This window comes from Cryptomeria japonica, chromosome 3, assembly GCF_030272615.1.
Source record: "Cryptomeria japonica chromosome 3, Sugi_1.0, whole genome shotgun sequence".
Classification (NCBI taxonomy): Eukaryota; Viridiplantae; Streptophyta; class Pinopsida; order Cupressales; family Cupressaceae; genus Cryptomeria; species Cryptomeria japonica.
In genome coordinates this window covers 412841043-412861952 of record NC_081407.1, presented here as the reverse complement: position 1 = coordinate 412861952, position 20910 = coordinate 412841043, and the positions used below count along the sequence as shown (strand labels likewise).

General features: G+C 33.8%; 1 non-coding gene across 1 annotated transcript; it reads right to left on the bottom strand.

Annotated features, from left to right (window-relative positions):
* Nucleotides 1-6652: 6652 nt before the first annotated feature.
* TRNAH-GUG (transfer RNA histidin (anticodon GUG)) lies at nucleotides 6653-6724 on the bottom strand. Its single transcript has one exon. It is a non-coding gene; the product is annotated as a tRNA-His (tRNA).
* Nucleotides 6725-20910: the final 14186 nt, after the last annotated feature.

Below are 20910 nucleotides of genomic sequence, written 5' to 3'. Positions count from 1 at the left end.
ATATTTAGAGGTGAATATTGGAATTATGCTTATGCGATTTTTATTTTATACAAACATGATTATTTACAATAATGTATTGATGAATATACATTTATAAAACTATGATTATATATTATATCTAAAAACGTTTAAGTTAGACTTACCTTGCAAACTTATTATGTAGTCGCTTATTATATATTTATATACATTAAGCAAGGTGGCAGGTTTTAGTGAACCAATGGATAGCGACTATGTCACATGATAGTTAGGGTGGTCGACTAGGCAAAGAACCAATGTTAAACACAGACTTGAGTTGCAGCAATGTGGAGATCATGGCATAGACTTGGCAGCTTGAGTGATACTCATGCTCATGACAAACACTTAAGTGCTTGTAATGATGTTTAACTTGCCGACCCCTCCACCAAACGAGTAATCTGCTGATAATTTCCACAGTGATAACATAGAAGAAGACCTCAATCTTAGGCATATAACCGCAAAGAGAAATGCATTAACAGGCACGTGGTGCCATGGTATTAGGAATACCCATGATAAGAAGATGTTGCGTAGTCGACTCATGCACTTAAACTGCAAAAAATATAACTAGAATTGCCATCTCTGTTAGACGTGTAGACTTGAGAGAGTTAAATGGAAGACTCAATGTATGCAAAAGAAGACTTCAAATCAACAACCATAACCGAGCCTCTAATTTGGGAGAGATCATAGGAGAATTTAGGATAAATAGAGACGAAGGATAGAAAGATAAACACACACAAGAAGAAGGGAAGTTAAGCAAGATAGAGGAGAGAAAGAACGTAGAAGAGCGACAAAGAGATAAGAGAGAATAGAATAATGGAGATTTTGATGTGCTTACAACCGAGTCGTAAAAGATCAATGATGACCATCTCCAGTATAGTGTCGAATTTAGAGGTTACGCTCGTGAATGAGTGTTAATTACTTTATTATTAGAGGAATTCTCAGAATATAGAAAGGATAAGGACTAGGAATAGAGAGCTCGAGAGATAGAAGAGCGTCTAGAAGGAAAGCATTGGAATCCAGACGTATTGCCGACAATTTGAAGTTATCAAGGATCATAATAGACCTGGATTGCATTTCTTGAGGTAGGCTCAAATCTAGTATGTTTTGTTGAAGAGATTAAGAGAAAAAGATTGATCTAGTTTTAGAATTATGAAATATTCTAATGGAAGATTTAGAGTCACAAAATGAATCATTTTTAATTGTTTAAATTAGGATCATGAAAATATAGATACAATAATGATATATTTATGAAAGTTTGTTGATAAAACTTAGTGAAACTCTTAGAAATTAGATCACCCAATCCTTTAGGAACAGAGTAAGAGGATAGAGAGAGGAACTCTGAAATTGAACTTAAAAAATAGTCGAAATACTCTTTAATCTTAAATAAACTCACAAATCAGTTAATAAGTCTATTACATTCCACTTTTCGATTAATAGCTTCAATTAATCATTCCATTCAGATTGTAGTAAACACGAAATTTCTATAAAAGATAAAGATTCTTCATTCAATAAATCGATAAAAGTAGTATCTCATTCATACAATACTTAAGCTTTTCAAGTTGCCATAAGTTCAATAATAAATAATACAAAGTAAAGGGTGAGATGCATCCGTTGATCTGCAACCCAAGCTATCGCCAGTGCAATCTTTAGCATGAAGACGAGAACAAGATTTAGGCGCTTTTTTCGCCCAACCTTGAAGCTTACGCTTCCCCGAAATTCTTGGTCAATCAAGAATACCCGACCCTGCACGAATTGCTTAGCAAAAGAATTTGAAAGGCAAGATGGAATTTGGTGCGTGCCTAGATGATACAAGCATTTTCATTTTTATAATTTTTTTAAGAAACAAGCATTCATTATCAATCTAGGATATGGTAGAGAGCATAAAATAAAAAAATTCCATCTATTTCAATGGTTAATTCAATTTGATTACTCGACCGAGTATAATGCCATGCACAACAAAAATAGACAGTTGGAAAAGCAACTATTCTCTCTATAATCCACATTCAGCACCCATCCTGGAAGGTAACTTTCCACAAACACAAGCCTATCTAGCTTTGTTCACATAAATCTTGAGTAAATTTATACAGAAGATAATCTTTCGCCTTTCAATTCTAGCTTCCTATTTCTTGCAAGATAAAAATACAATGCTAAGAAGACAATCTTTTGTTTGAATAGAAATTGATAGAATAAATCTTTTATTACAACCAATCCTATTTGACAGGAAACAATCTTTTATGGATAACCAAATATACAGCTGGAAGAAAACTATCTTTTGCTTCTATCTTTCAAGCAATTTAAAGACAAGATTAAAATATTAAGAAGGTGTAACACATGTATGAATCTTTACATAGAAATTGAATAAAATGAGCACACATTCTTTTATTCAATTATCAAACATTTAAATAACATAATCATTAACGTGCATTCCATTTCTTATGGTTTAGAAATCTAAGTTTTATTTCGTCTAAGCTCTCTATCTTTCCATGTGTCTTGGTTTATTTACCTCTTTTCTCGAACATCATACTAATATGTGACTTTTCATGATTTAAGAACTCAACTCACTGATTTTACTAATTTTCCATAACAACTATCTAACATGATGAAAATTCATAAAGCGCCTATATATATGGCCTTTCAAATGAGACACCTAATCACCATTTTTTCATGCAAGGATCGAATTCAAAAGTGTAAGTCTTTTCTACACAAATTCAAAATAAACTTCAATTCTTAATAATTCATTATCCTAGTATTTCATCTTCTTTGAAGTCCAGTTTCAGAGTTCCTCTACGTCTTTACAATTGGTATGATAGAGGATGAGAGAGTTCTTGTTTGAAATGATTGTCACCTTGGTTATTGTTTGTAGGTATCTTGATGGAGCTTATAGAACACTTAGATGTTTTGATGATACATGTTGGCTATAGGGATATTTCCCTTGATGATTGAGTTTAATTTGTACCCCTTAATCAATGTATACAATAAATGTGGAAATGTTTGGAAAGGTATGTTATGCACATTGCATAATGCTTGTAATGTAAAATTAATATTTAATTATGGTACATATAGGAAATCTAGGGACAACTAGATCACATTGGTTAGACATTCTTAGAGAAAAACATTAGGATAAAAAAATAATACAAGTGTCCATCTGGATTTAATACTGGGAAAATTTAATACTAACTGGAAAAACTTAGTACCAAAAAGTTAATATGGGGATCATGGTTTTGTAAGCTCGTGGTTTTGACGCACATGGTTTATGCAATACTTTAATTCAACCTTGCCTTTTAAAAAAGGAAGCACATGAGTAGTTATTGAGGTTAGCTTATCTAATCTTTGTCTTGTTGGCTAATATTGGATTGAGCATATCTTGTAGGTTGCATATGTTAGTAGAGGAAGCATGGATTGGGATACATATAGTTACATGGTTCTCATTTTCTTGTCGACACAGAGGAATGCAACTAGGGTGTTTGATGCTTAAATTTGCTTGCATGGAGACTCTACAAATGTATTGCAATCCTATGCTTGATATAATGCGTTGACTTGTGTGGGTAATTTTACAGGTTAGGTTTTTTTTTTTTCTTCCTTTTGATGATTTTCCTAGGTTACACATGATGTCATATTGTGGTGTGTTTGTTATTATTTTATATTGTAAATTTTTAATACTTTTACACAAAATATGATATAAAAGTCGAGGTGGATCCTCATTTCCTAAGTTTTGGTATCTTTGTTTGTAATATATCATCCAAGAACTACTTATAGTTATTATGTGTATTTTTAACTTTATATCAATACCCATAACTTGGCAAACCCTTTGATAAGTCTCCTTAAAGTCTCCTCCAAACTTCTTGAAGCCAAATGGATCAAGCTCATCATCTAGGATGAATTCTAACTTCTAAAAAGTATTTTCTTTCTTGACCTTATATTGGGGAAGCTAGTTGACCCTATCTATTTGACCCTATCTATTTGACCCCATAGTTCTAAGTTTTCCTCATATTCTATGATCAACACTTATAGATCTATTTGTTGTGCAATGCCTTATGATTTAGGTAAATATTATTAGAATCAATCCCTATTTTATAGTAAACAATACATGTTGAGTTGCACCAATGAAATTTTTTGGAATAGGATCACAACGCTTGCACATCCATTCCAATAGTTCTGGGCTTAGTATTGGGGAAAATTGTCCCTTCCATAGATCAAATCTTCACACATTAAATATGGGACTTGAGAATCAAAGGACTCGTTGAAAAAAGAGCTTAAATAAGTCCTAACTAGTCTTAACAATGATGTCCTAATATGTACCTTAGATTCCTCTAAATGGTCAATGAGAATGCTTTCCCAATGATTTCTTAAATTTCTCTTGAATGCCCATGCTTCACTTGGATGATTCAAAAGATATGAGAAGTGATTTAGGTTACTTAAATAAAGGGTTTTAGTCATTTTGAACCAAATTTAATTTAAAACAATGGCCCAATCAACATGAAGGCTTTGGTTCAAGATAATTTTAAAGGACTAACAAGGTAAAAATTGACACCCTTGACTAAGATAAAAATACTACGTGACTAGCAACCCTTTATATATAATGGCTACATGGACAACATATGAAATTGGTAAATTAACTTACCTAGTTCTTTGCATGCTTGATAAATATTTTGGAAGCTATGTAACAATATAAATGCCTTCCCTTTAGTTCTTGTAAGATAATCTAGTATGATTTCACCTGCTTAAAGAATTCAGTCAATAATATTGTGGATTTTAGTAATTGAGATATATAGGAATTTATGGATTTAGTGTCTACAAGTAATGTAGTTGTGTGAATATACTACTTCTAGATACATAGGGATTGCATCAATAGATAACTTGTGCATCTAGGAAATGGAACTTGGGAATGTAATGGTTAAGTTATTTAAAAATATGTTAAAACATGGTCATTGATCTTTAATTTAAACATTAGTTTTCTCCTTTTTTCCATTTGTGAGAGATTAATTGCATTATTAGTTGTGCATGAATACCTAACATTTCTAGCTGTCAGGACTCATTTATTGCATTCTCATATTAGCCTTGCATCATTTGCATAATGATTTTACTCCCTAAGTCACACTTAATGGGGGGTGTTGGTGTTAATAAGGTTATATCCTAACTAGTTTATAGTTAGCACCTATTCACATTGTTAAAATTACTCAGGATAACTTAGTTGTCACATGAAACTCTCATTTAATATAGTTCATGTTAGTTATCTTAGGTGTCATTCTAGAAGATGTTAGTCATCACTCATTTATCTAATAGTTTGCATCATGCATTCAATTTCATATTAAGGGTAGTTGTAACTATCTCATCATCTCTTGTCTATATAAGCAAGGCTCATTTGTACATTGTATTATATTAATTTATCTCAATCATTTCATTTTGATCTCCATTGTTCATTCTTGCTCATGTTGCAACATTTTCTTGTGGTTGGTTTGTTCCTTGGTTGATCCCTTGAAGTGTGCAACTTCATGTTGGGCTTTTAATCTTTCCAACATGTATGACCATTGCTACACACACATACACATAAACAAAAGAAGTACTATAAAATAAACATGAGAATGAAAGATGAAAATCCAAACCCTCGCCATATATGATATGAAAGATATGCAATTAGAAAATTTAGATTTAAAGCCTTAATTATGAAGGATAAACCGTAAATTGTGTAGAGATATTGAATTCACCATGTTTAAATAATCCTTTTAAACTATCATTTACTTGACACAAATAATTAATAAGAATAAAGCCTAGGATGTATAAATGGGATTAATATAAATAAATGTAGTAATTATATGAGAACTAAATAAATTAAATGTTTTACAATAGTGTCCATAAAAGTGAACTTGGAATATAAAGGTGAACCTAACCCATGCAATTGAATTGAATTTTTTTTTGATAATTGTTGTTAATGTTCTTTGGCTTGATCTATTCTTGTTTAGAAAATGATGTTGTTAGACATTTTGCGGGAACTTATTAGACAAAGATTTATTCGTGTTTGATCAAGCTCGTAAACATAAGATCAAAGACAACAACTATCATATAATATACTCGTAAGATAATAACTTTTATCTTTTTCAATTTATATCTAGATGTTTTTCAAGATTATTCAAATAAAAAAAAAGTTAGTCTTCAAATACACTACCTTGGTATGCACTTTTGAAATAATCTTTGATTAGCTCATTAAAACTAGTGGGAGAGAGAAACAAGCATCTAAATTTAAAATTCAAATATAAAATTTTGATTTCTTAATTTAGATGCATGAAAATAATTTGAATTAAATTCTACATATACAAATCTAAACCAAATTGATAAATAACTAAACAAAAACCTCAATCATAAATATTTTGTAAAGAAGAATGACCTAATTATATAATTTTCACCCTAACAAACTTTTCTAACACCAAATGCTTACGTATCCATACCATATCATTTCCATACTATATCATTTAAGAATATTAGTATTTTTATCCTTTTCTAAGAATACCTTTTTGAAGTGTGCAATACAGTATTATCGCAAGAGTTTTGAGAAAATAAAAGAAACTACCATGTTAATGATGTTACAGAGCAGGTGACAAATTAATTCATGAAAAACTCAAAAGAAATAATTTACAGCTTTTGTGGCTGCTGGGATTCGAGCCCAGGTCTCCACGGCCACAACGTGGAACTCTCACCACTAAACTACAGCCACAATTGATACAACCTCTTCAGAGTACTATTAGCAAACATTATTTAAGATGTTTTAAATAAAAGTAACTAAATATATTTTAACTATTAAAAAAACTTAATAAGTAAATATAATATTTTTTCATATTGTTAGTTCATAAATATTTTATTAATATCAGTTTGTATATGAGACTAATACAAGTTCTAACAAACAACATTATCAATTATAGTAAAAATCATTTATGAAAATTCAAGAGTCAAAATTTAGAAGTCTATTTATTTAAAAATAAAAACTAGTTTGGTATTAGAAGTCAATTATAGAAGACCAAGAGTCACAACATTGAACTCTATGTTAGATATCCCTTTCGAATTTGAACTTTAACCAATTAAACTGAACCCAGAACAATTTTTTAAAATATAAAACTACTTACCACTTTTATATAAGAATGAAATAATTGATTACACAATCAGATCCATTGAACCAATTGATTTAAAAAAAAAAAAAAATATCAATTAATTGAGAAGCTCCTTGAATGCTACTGAACCTACACTGATACTGTAACATCCAACATTCTTGTCTACTCAACTGTGTTATAAGAAGAATTTCTTATTCTGGCAATGTCTAGGCAGTCATCAGACTGCACATTTAATCATATGAATAAATTAAAAATAATAATTTTAAATTTTCTCTGATGACTGCATAGACAAGAGTCTCCTTCGCTTATCTTTCCCTGTCTCATATGCTACAGGTTTATGAATTTTTTGATCATCATCTGTACTTATAACTCTCATAGTTTACAAATAAAAACAAGCATCAAACCGTCACAATTTGTAAATCAAAATGCAAAATGAGAAACAGATACAAAAGATTTCAAATGGGTGCTTAGTTAAATTCTTACACTGCTGTTTGTGCATACCAAACAAATTATTTACAAAGCTGAAAATTCAAGTTTAAACCAGAAAATCACTCCACCCAAATTAAAAATCATGACTTTATTCCCTTCAAATCTGACATTACTTGTTCAAAGACCTTCAAGATGATATCATGGTATTCACTAGAGTTCAAAGAAAGGTAGCATTCAAGGAGCTTCTCAAGATCTTGGGACCCATGAACATCCTTCTCTGTTATCATTTCAAGCATTGATTCTCTGAAATCCTTGTGCGGATTGTATGAAGATTTCATCTCTACAAAGCTATCAAATATTGCACTTTTGTCATCTGCTTCTGCACATTCACTTGAACTTTTATCAGAACAGAACAGATGACAAGCACTTAAACTCTTGGCTGAACGCACCGCCTTATCACCATCGACCTTAAAATTCTGGTTGGTCAAAGTGTCTCCTTTCAGTCGAGTGGAACGACTTCTTCTGATCAGGGTTTCTACATCATCATCTGCAACACAGAGCTTTGAAGAAGAAGCTCTTGTGTTGTTTTGGCCTGTTCTAATTGAGAGATGGGGAATCGATTTAGGCCCATCAACCAAATTACTGCTGCTGAAATTCATCATCCCAGTTGAAATCTGCTTCTGAATCTGCCCTGCATCAACCTTTTTTCGTATGGGCTCTGTGATTTCCTCTGAAATCTGTTTCTGCTTTCCTTGAAACTTTTCTTTTCCTGGCTCTGCATTCCTTCTCCTTCTTCCCACATTATTTCTCTCCAAACCACTGGAATGATCTTCAGACTTCTTCATACTTAAGAAAGATTCTTCTCCCTGGCTCACTTGATCATTATGGTGAAGATCAGATGAAGAGCCAGAGGCAGTGGCACTGGCACTAGCACCCATTGTTAATGGGTGCTCAACCAGTTCAAACATTCCCTTCACCGAACTCACAGGCTCCTGATCTGGCTGTTCCGAATGCCCACATAAGCCTCCATCATCCAATTCCTGTACTGGACTAGGCAGTCCTGCAGCATTGTTGTATATGTATTGAAGAACATGTTTGCTTGGTTGCCTCCAAATCCCACTTTTGAATTCCAAGCCAGGACCATCTAATTTTTCTTTCAATTCTCTGTCAGTATCATTCTGCTGCTGCAGAACCAACACTGGCTGTTCAGAATAATATCTTACAGGTTTCTCTTCCTCTAATCTTTCACTGCTACCATACCCATTCATTTCACTTGAATTCCACATAAATCCCAGAGTGGTTGTACAACTGCAGTCTACTGATATTTTTGAGTCTATGAATGCAGATGATGCATGTTTGCTTCTGGTCTTTTTCATTTGGGATTTGGGGTGGTCAGGTAGCAGATCTTCAGAGGCTTTGAGATTGACTTCAAAATGGTAACCACGAAAGCCATTAATGGCCGACTCATCTCTAATGCTATTGTTGCGTTGAAGTCTTCCCTCAGGCTCAGATTCTTTGAATCTCCCAACGTCTCTCAGCTTGTAAAACCATACATTGGGCATTACATGAAACAGTCTGAAACTTGAGCTCCCCATTCAAAATATTTGAGCTCTGATTCTATTTTGCTTGGCCTTTAGAACATCAATCCATAAATTCAGCTGAATTCATCAGCATGAATCTTTGGAATTCTGTACTGCAAGCGCAGAGACCTATTTATATTGTGCCCACATACAATAGCATATTTTTTTAAAAGAAATGGAGGAATCAATATTTCATGGGATTCTAAATTGAAAATTTGATAATATAAGTTTTATTTGCAAGATCTGCTTTCCACTGAAGATAATTGAATGAATCTACAACCATCATCTATATTTTCCAATAGCTTGACTGTTCAATCTACTATCATATATTTTTAATATTAAAAAAAATCTATGAGATATTCTAGTACACGGCAGAATAAATTGGCCACATGAAAATCCATGAACTAATTCACACATGATATACTTTGTTGTCTCGATGTTTTATCTCCTAAGAAATAATTAGCTTTGAGTGTACTTGGTCTTGTTCTTTCATACATAAGTACTGAACTTTGTTTCCTCATATTTGGTGATAAAGAAATGGAAAGCTTCTTTTATAAAGAATAAACTTTTTATAAAGAAAAAAGATGCTTACTCTCAACTAAACTAAAGGGACTTAGACTCTAATGCTAATCATATTACTCTTATATAATGAGTCCAGCCTAAATAAAGATTTAGATATAAGTAACTAAATACAGAAACGAAATCATTGAGGGATGGATAGGTTATTTAAGGAGATTAGAAATAAATATTAAAATAGAAAATAAAATCTTCTAGATTGAGACATGTTGATATTATTGTTAGTTGGAATAAAAATATTTGTAAAAATAAATTTTATGTTATATTAATTAAGAACTTTTAAATGAAGACAATAAGTAGTTAGATTTTAAATTAATTTGAAGTTAAATTCAAAGATGTTAAGATAAATAAATAGATATGTTAAATATAAGTGAAATAAATTACGATTAATTTAGAAATTGGATCAATATTGATTTTGATTGTCTTGACATTACATCATATAAATTGCAAGCTAGTGCTAGATCTAGGATGACACCCATGCCTAATATTTGAGAATCATAGGTTCTAAGATTGGATTGCACTTATGTAGTAAGATGAGTCTAACTTTTCTTTCTATCGATTTTCAAATTGAATTAGTTGACAACTGGTAAATGTTGATTATCAAATTGGTACATTTTATACCAGCTATGAAATATTTAAAGTGTAATAAATGATGATTGATCATACCCTGTATGATTTCTTGAGTTACCAAACCCTAGAAACATAATTTGAACTTTTTAACACCCATACCAATGGGGAACGATTGTATCCTAAGGATGCCAACTTTACAAAGTAGGAAAACTAATTTCTTAAATTAGGGAATATTTCATGCCTATGATATGGTTTGGAGAATAAGATTTTAGGTGCAATATAGTCTTGTATAGAGATGCTTTGGGAAATGGACTAGTGTTATTCTAAGACAAATGGTTATGTATAAAATAGTTGTTTGAATATAAGGTGGGACTCTTAAGGACTTCCACATAACTATAGACTTCTCAATCATTCTCTAAAAAAATTAGATTTTTCTTTAGCACGCATATGGTCTTATAAGCATTCCTTAGATCCACATATAAGTGCAACACATCATAAGTACTATTTGTGTAGCATGAAGATCACTATACTATCTAAAACTATCTTACACCATCTAAATGGCTCACCCTAGATGAATGTCGTCATGAATTATTATGCCAAGCATGATGGTTCCCTTGATTTGAATACCTTGAGCTAGCAATGGCATGGAGGAAGTTAGAAGCACCATACTATATCACCATGCAAGCTTTAACCCCCTCACACCCCATACATGCACTAGTACACAATCCTTAGCAACCCCACTCTATGGTCATTTACAAGCACTTATGATTCTATGATACACTTGTGATCACATACCACCACACATGACCTAGTGTAAGTATTTTTCATCAAGCACCATTGCACATGAATCTGCATATTATTTTATTACTCAAAACTATGCATGATTACATTTAGGCCTCCATTAACTTATTGAACCCCACTGCATATGACTTCTCATTTTTTTATGTATACATCTAGTGAAACCAATAGATCTATACACATGGACATCTTCAAGCCATGGAATGGAATGCCAAGTATTAGAAATATCAATTGATAAGCAATTGGAAGGTTGGTGGTTTAAGGATTGAATCATTTCATCTTCTCTTGTTTTGTGGCTATAATATTAAAATTACATATTTATTCATCTCTTTGCATTGGCAATAACATGAATACATGAGTAGTTGATACCGAACTAGTTTTATGTATTCACCTCTTTCTAAATTTTTAAACATTTAGCATGCATTTATTTCATATCAAATGAATAAAAGTAGCATATGTATTTGTAAAATATTTTTGTGTGCATAGTTTCAATTGTGGGTTGGTTCATTAACATCTTATTTTATATGCATAATCTATCATTCAATATAATTTTGTCCCTTATAAACCACTTGGAATCTATATCGTTAATATCAAAGCATGCAAATTTTTTACACTAGTGATCATTAGCAAAGAAAACACATGCTCATATCTTCTCTATTTCTATCATGGTCAAGGAGACAAATCAAACACAACATCCCTAGGTGATCCCTAATTAAGAGGGTATGTGCACCAAGATGGTGAACAAAAAAGTAGCCACTTGCAAAATAGATGCTTAAAACGGATGAAATGAAAATGTGTGCTTGTTTTTGATAAATTTAAAAAACTCGTACGTGTTAAGGCTTAAAAAATCAAAGGCAAATCACATACATGTTCTTTGAATTAAAAAACTATATGCATTATTTAAAATAAAAACACACGTGTACATGCTTTTATGAGAAAAACATGTGCACATGTTATAAAACGTATGTGTTACGATTAGCAAGCAAAACATATACGCATTTTGCTTACATTAAGTCAAAAAAGGAAGATGGCCTTCTAAGATGCTTATTCCTTTGGCCTTGCATTAGTTTTTTTTAATTAGGATAAGTATAAGTTATATTTTCTCTTTGTCTTTTAGGAGTCATAATGTAGATTCTATATTTTAGGAGATCTTATTTATAATTTTTGGGCAGTCAAATTTTAGTAATTAGTGGGCTTCTATCATCATTTTCTTGCTATATCTCTATCTCAACTCTTTGTCTCACTCAAGCTCTAGACCTATCTATTATCCAATCTCTTTATTTCTCCTCCCTCTCTACTCCCTCTCTACCTTTCTCTATCTCACTCTATCGTCTCTCCCCAAGCTCTAGATCTTATAATTTATCAGACAGTTAAATTTTGGTAATCACTAAGCTCTTATTATCATTATCTCTCTATCTCTATTCCAGTCTCTTTGTGTCCCTCAATCTCTAGACCTATATCTCTTCCTAGCACCCTCCCTCTCCCCTTCTCTCCCCCATCTCTCCATATCACTCTCTCCTCTCTCCCCAAGATTTAAACCTCTCTCTCACCTGTCTTTGTATCTCCCCTCTCTTCTCTAGCTACATCACACACATTCTCTTCTTTCTATCTCACCTCTCTCTCCCCCCCTCTCTCTCTCTCTCTCTCTCTCTCTCTCTCTCTCTCTCTCTCTACTTATCTACATCTCTTCTATCCCTCTCCCTACATACATCCCCTCACTCCCTTGTTAGAAGTGTGGTTGAATGGACCACAATATTGAGAGGGGGATGAATCAATATTTCCACAAGAATAAAACTTTCCACTGAATTTAACTTTATAAATTAATATTATCAACATGAAATAGCAAATGCAAAAAACACAATCACAAGATAGACACCAAATGTTTTTACGTGGAAAACCGAAATGGGAACCACGGAGAGGGTTAACTCTCAAGATAATATAACTAGTTATATGGTGTTTACACAAGGGGTGGCTCACTACTTGATTACAACATGACTCACTACCGGATTACAAGACGTCTCACTATTGGAATGCTTACTGCAATAGAAAAAGGTGAATTGAAGAAAATTGCATCTCTAAATGCATGAAGTTAGTTGCAAGATAAGCTTAGATATCAAAACAACAACTCATAGTAGATCTGGTAAGGGATCTCTGCAACATTTCCTCCAACTTGTCAATACAACTTCTTGCAGCTGATTCAGTAAGGGATTACTGTAACACTATTTGCACTCACACTTTTCACACTTAGTCACACCTTCACTCTCTACTCTTGATACTGCACACTGCTCGCATACACTTTATTCTCACACACCATCCATACCTCCACACACACACACACACACACACACACACACACACACACACATCAGTAAACACATATACCAAGATAATATGTCAACCAAGCACAAAAGGTTTATACAACAAGTGCATTTCTCAGATCAACATGCTACACAAATATGCTTTGATCAAAACAAAGTAACCAAGTTGGCCTTCACTGATCTTCTACATGCTTCCTTCTTAATTACTAAAACACATGCTTCAATTACCAAAACATAACAAGGGTTTGTCAGACCCATAGGTACAAATCCCAAGCACAATTCCCAAGCACAATGACTTCTACCTTCAAGAAATGAATGGCACGTATTCTGAAGCATAGGATTCATAGATCATATTACAATATGAACATCTAGGTAGCAATTCAACTGTCACAATTGATACCAACACTTGATACAAAAGGAAAAGCTCAACTATGATTAACAAAACACTAGATTCTAGAGCAAAGGATCTTCCGAAAACTACTCCTGCAAATCATACATCCGTCGTTGCTCAATATCACATATATACCTATCTTCTATTGCTGCTCGATATTCTACATCCAGTCCTAACCAAATCATAGGGTTTGACATCAATGACAACATTCACACAAGTCTAACAATCTCCCCTTTTGTCATTGATGGTAAAACATCTCAAAAAGAAATCTCTCAAAAGGAAAAATTTATTTGCATATTTATCTATACAATACTGAATATATCTCCCCCTTACTCATATCACTCATATCTCCATTTCTCCTTTCTTCCTTTACGTTTCCCGTTTTTCCTTTCTCCCCCTTTGACATCAAAGACAAAGGGTACCTTCAGTCAACAACAAAAAGGATATCAAAATTGTTTATCAACCAAAAAGAATTCTTAACTACTCTTCGTCTAAAAAATCCTCTTGTATTTCTCCTTAAGTTTCGAAAGGAGAACCTTCTAGGAATGCACTTCCAATTTGATAATCACTAATATGCTTTTGGTTTTAACCAATAGATCAATAGCATGAGATAATATGTTCAGAATGGACAGATTCTATTCATATTATTCTGCATCTTTAAGAAGTCCTGAAAAATGTTCTAGTTTGGCTTCAATAATTTCTTTCACTTTCCAAAAAATATTCACAATGTCTTCTTTTTTCCTTTGTAGAGATAATAACTCAGTTTGCAAAGAATCTACCTTTTCCCTCTAACTTCCATCCTTATCACTTAGACAATCAAATGTTTTCCCAATAGAACTTAATTCGGATTCAATTGATTCAACTTTTACCTTGTAGTTTGACATAGCAGTCGTCCATTGAAGATAATACCTGTATACTTTGTTGGCGCTATCAATACAATCCTTCATTTCACTAATGTATTTGGTCAAAGTCCTCTGAGCATCATTGCATTTTTCCAAAAGATTCTGCATATCATCCGCTTCATTAGCTTGTTTAGGAGAGGACAACGGATCCGGTCTAATCTGTTCAAATAGAACTTCTGGAAGGGCATCACCAACATCTTCAACTACAATGTTCCAGAGCAAATGATCCACTAGCACTCTTTCAATCTTGTCTTGCTCAAAATACTCAAGCCACATCTCACCAATTTTCTTTATGCCATCTGCACTTTCAAGGATTTTCAACAAATTATATGGCTCATCCACATTAGATCATGAAACATCTTCTCCTTTATTTGCAATAGTCAACTTCTCTTTGGCCACAAGAGATTCCAGATCATCAATTTCAATGACATCTTTATGTTTTTTCTCTTTCTTCTACTTCTTAGGTTCTAAAGAATTAGACAACATAGTATCCTTCAGTTTCCTCTTTGTGGAGGTGAGACTCTCTTTACCAGAACCAGTAATAGGGGATACCAGACCAATACTCCAAACCTCCTGAAATGTCTTAAAGTAACCTTCACTTGCTTCATCTTTCTTCTCCAAACAATTTAGATATCAATAAATTTGCCTTGCAATAAGAACTTGAGACATCCATAACACATCTTCCTTCAATGACAAATATCTCAGAAGATACATCACTAAGAATACAAGCAAAGATCCAAATCGAAAGGGGTAGCCTTGATTCTTTGTCATGAAAAATATTCTCTAATAACTGTTTCCTCAGTAATTCACATAATCGTAAACCACATCTTCCATACCAAGCTTATATGCAACAAATACTACAATAGCCCAAGTAGAACCTTCTCTATTTTTGAAATAAATTTTGTAAGATATACTGTATGCAACATACCTCACCCCGAGATTAAATTTTTTGTCAATCAATAATGCTCTTTGATCTCCTGTCACTCTGGTTAGGGTTTCAACTTCCTTTTTCTTCACAGTCTTCTTTATTGGAACAATTCCTTTGTTGCATAGCCCAATAATTACTGAAATGATATCCTTAGATATCAGATAGGATTTGTCCAACATGATGCAATCATTCTATACTCGACTCAGGATAAGATTGATCAAATCTTCATAATCAAACTAGGGAAATTTGCTTCACAGGTCCAATCCTTCCAGTCCTAATTCCTTGATCTTTTGTGATTCTGTATCAATTAAATTGCTTTCCATTTTCCTAATATTTTCAGTATCAAATGTATCCAATCATACCTTTTCTATATATTGAAATTCTTCGATGCTTAATTCTTTGACGATCATCTTGGATTTTATAATGTGAACTCTTTCTTTTCTTTTTCTCTTCAACTGATTTTCTACTCCTTAGACTCCTTTCTTCGCATAATGTAGTGAATGATCGTCAAAGTTTTATATTTATCTCGTCAATCACTTCTAGGGTTTACCCGCCAAAAAGAGTGTCTTGTCAATGACGTTAGCATCTTCACCAAAATACCAAATTGCATATCCATCATAATCATGTTGAACCCATAGCATGAACTACTTTGAAGAGGGGGGCCAAATGATTTCCTTGAAAACTCCCCCTGAGCCAAAGATACAAGATCAGTTATCGGAGGAAGAGATGCCTGCACCAAATTCCAGTACACCAGTTTTGCTTACATTATTCACCTCCTTTCTCCATACCATGACTTCCCTTTTCTTAGATTCACAAGTCTTGACCACATTGTTCTCCATTGACTTCTCCATGGCAACCACATTTTTGCACTTACTAGCATAATGTCCAGATTGATTGCACTTATAACATTTGATGTTCCTATGCACTGAATTCACCAAGTGTAATATTGATCTGTATTGATTAGCATTAAAATTCATATTCATCCCACTCATTCCAACCAGATAACAGTTCCGATCCATAACATGATTCCTACAGTAACTTTCTTTATGACCAAACATCTTGTGATTGTAATATTGAGTGTTCACTTCCTTCATGCTTCTACATTTTGCAACCTTTTGACCAAATTTATTACATTGAAAATAATAACTATTAAATGATGGGTACCTTTGTGCATTTGGTTGACAAAATCAGTGGTCTTCTTGTAGTAGATTTCTGATTCCAGATATTGCTTACAACTTTAGGTTTCTTCTCTTCTTTCACCTTAACTTCCTTGCCTTTATCTTTTTGGTTTGAACATTCACTGGTTTAAAATCCTAGTCCACTCTTGTCTTTATGAGGTTTCTGCATGTCAATCAAGTCATCTAGTAGTTTGCTACTTTTATGAACTACATTTTCTACCTTTATCTTTTTCACTTCTTGTTCTAGCTTCTCATATTCTTTAATCTTCAGCTTAATTGAATCTTTTAGAGTTTCTTCCACTCTGTTCTTCTCCTCAATTTTCAGCATTAATGGTCTTATTCGCTTGCTTCAACTAATTATTATCTTTTTTGTGTCTCAACTTGAACTTTTGGATCTGTTCTCTCAATTTCTACACACATTCATTTACTACCTTCACATTTACTTTCAATTACTTATTTTCTGATTCCATACTTTCTAGATCTTCAAGAGTCGTCTTCAATTCTTCATCTAGATGATATTCTTCAGTCATATACATCAATGCCGTGATTCAACCAATAGGGATCTTCCTCAAGCGGTTCAACTAGCAAACAAGGGACCAATATTTGATACCAATTGTTAAAAGTACGGTTGAATGGACCAACATATTGAGAGGGGGGGTGAATCAATATTCCTATAGCAATAAAAATTTCCATTGAATTTAACCTTAGCAATTAACATTATTAACATTAAACAACAAATGCAAAAAGAATAATCACAAGATAGACACTAAATTTTTATATGTGGAAAACCCAAATGGGAAAACCCACAAAGAGGGTTAGCTCTCAAGATAATATAACTAGTTATATGGTGTTTACAAAAGGGGTGGCTCACCGTCAGATGGCTCACTGTTTGATTACAACACAACTCACTACCGGATTACAACATGGCTCACTGTCGGAATGCTCATTGCAATAGAAAAAGGTGAACCGAAGAAAATTGCATCTCCAAATGCATGAAGTCAGTTCCAAGATAAGCTCATATATCAAAACAACAACTTACAGTAGATCCAGTAAAGGATCTCTGCAACACTTCCTCCAACTTGTCAACACAACTGCTTGTAGTTGATCTGGTAAGGGACTACTGCAACATTGTCTGCACTCACACTTTCTACACTTAGTCACACCTTCATTCTCTACTACTGATACCACACACTGCTCGCATACACTTTATTCTCTGCACACACCATCCACACACACACACACACACACACACAAATATATATATATATAGGTAAGCACACATACCAAGATAATATGTTGGCCAAGCACAAAAGGTTTATACAACAAGTGAATTTCTTGGATCAAAAAGCTACACAAATATGCGATGATCAAAACAAAGTAAGCAAGTCGGCCTTCATTGATCTTCTATACATTTCCTTCTTAATTACTGGAACACATGCTTCAATTACGAGAGCACAACAAGGGTTTTTCAGGCCCATAGACATGAACCCATAGACACAAATTCCAAGCACAACAACTTCTACCTTCAAGAAATGAGTGCCAAAAATTCTATAGGATTCATAGATCATATTGCAATACTAACATCCGAGTAGCAATTCAACTGTCACAACCAATACCAACACTTGATACAAAATGAATAGATCAACCAAGATTAGCAAAACACTAGATTCCAAAGAAAAGGATCTTTCGAAAACTACTCCTGTACATCATACATCCCTCACTACTCAATATCACATATATATCTATCTTCCACTGCTGCTCAACATTCTACATCAGGTCCTAATCAGATCACAGGGTTTGACATCAATGAGAACATTCACACAAGTCTAACATTCCTCCCTACCTCTATTTCTTTTCATACCCCTCTCTCTCTCCCACCTTCCCATGCTATGTCTCTACTTATCTCACTCTCACCCTTTCCCTCTCTACTTACATGTATCTCCCCTCTCCCTCTCTCCACATGCCTCTACCTCCCTCCCTCTCTACCTCTATTCACCTACATAAATTTTGCTCTCTCCCTCCCTTGTTCCCTCTAATTTATCTCCCTAAACCCTTTGTAGTGTCCTAAATTTCACCTAGTGCATTTATGACACTTATGCATGGCGTTCGATGTATTAATGCCAAGCTCATGATCAAAATACCATCGTTTTGACATCATGAGCCCTAAAGACAAAGTGCCTATTGTTGGATTGTTGGGGAGATTGTTAGATTTGGTTGATCATTACTGATGTTAGGATATGTTGTTGTCATTGATGTCAACATATTCCTGTGGTTTATTCTGGCAAGTTTGGAAAGACTTTATGATCCGGTTTTATAGTTTGGTTTTGCTGATCACTGTTTTGCAGAATCCGATATTTACTCCAATATATTTTGGTGTGATCAGATCTTGTGCTGAGACTTTGGAATATTGTTTTGGATGACCTTGTGAATCTTTATTTCAGATGGTTCATGATTTGGTGCTCCGCAAGTTATCTTTCTTCATGACAGTTGTTGATTGGTTGTGTTCTTGAGCTTTGTGATGTTGACCGATCAAGATTTGAAAAGAGGTGTTGGTGCAACTGTTCTTGATGATTCTAACATGCTTGCTGGTGTTTCATAGTTGTGTCCTATTTGTTTTGGCGATCTGCATTGACTGTTGTGCGATTTTTTGTTGGCTTCTACGAACCAGTGATGATTTTCGTGTTATGCGGTATTTCTGGTGGTGTAGCGTGTTGCAGTTGATCTTGGCATGATTTTAGGTGGATTTGATCATTTGGAAATCTGAATTAGGTCCATGCTATGTAATACCAATCATAATATTGGTCCAGTGGATGATCATTGTATTGTATGATGTAATTTTTGTAATTGTAAGTTGAGGGTTGAGGGTTTAGCCGACCTTGTTATCAAGGTTGATGAATTATATATATAGGTGAGATTCTTATGTAAATTAGGTGTTGGTATTATGTCTAAATTATCAGAGAGAGGTGATTGTGTGAACAAGAGACTTATCATTTAGTGTAGTGTTGAGGTGAGATTGGTGTTGTAGAGAAGACAATTGTGCTTAACCGAAACTATCATCAGACATTTGTAGATGCTATCATTGCAGTTCATTTCTTTCGGATTGTAGTTTAAATTATATTGTAAGTTAGTGAGACTTACCTGACGGTTGTAGCCTTCTGGGCATATATCTTTTGAGCAGTGATCTCTAAGCAGTGTGCTTGAATGTGTTGGCAATTGACACTCAATTGGTTGGGCTCACTATGTTGTCAGTGATGGCAACATGATATCTTGTTCCAGATTCATATTTTGGGTCAGTTGTGTATCGACAAGCACTTCATAGGCAGGCACTTTGCCGGCATTGACATCGACACTGACATGATGAAAGGATTTCTTTGGTTACCAACAATGTAGGCCGACATGGTTTAGAATCAGGTTATCGGTATTGGAGGTCAACATCTTTTGGATCCGACATCGGCAATTATTTTTGATATTCATGTATTTATGTTATCTAGTCGACATGTATGTTCATATTGTAAATATCTTTGTAAGCCGACATAAGGCATGATAAATTGTATAGGGTATATAGGTCAGTTGGATTAGATCATTTTGATATCATCACGTGAATATGTAATTGGAAGGAAATAATGAAGGAGATGTGAAATACATCAGAGAGATCATGTATATGAGGATATTATTGTAAAAGGTTATTCCAGTAAAGGGTTTAGGGTTTCAGACTAGAACATACATAGCTTAACCGGAACTGTATTCTGGCATAGAAGATGCTATCTTAGCAGTTCACTCATTTCTCCGGATTGTTGTCTAGATTTATATGTAGTCAGTGAGGCTCCTTTTGTGATTGAGCAGTGTGCTCTAGGCTGTAAGCCTTCCTGCAAGTGCGAGCCCCTTATATTTCTGTGTGTATCTCTTTATATGACCAATGAATTGATATTGTGGGTTACAAATCCCACCGTGGTTTTTCCATGTATAATTCTGTGTGTTATGGTGTTTATTTATGTGATTGGCTTATTGGTTGCTTTACTTCTTTCAATTCTTTATGTACCGGTATACTGGTTGGTGTATGCATGTTTTAATAAGGTTAAAATCAATCATACCGATAGAACACTGATTCACCCCTCCTCTCAGTGT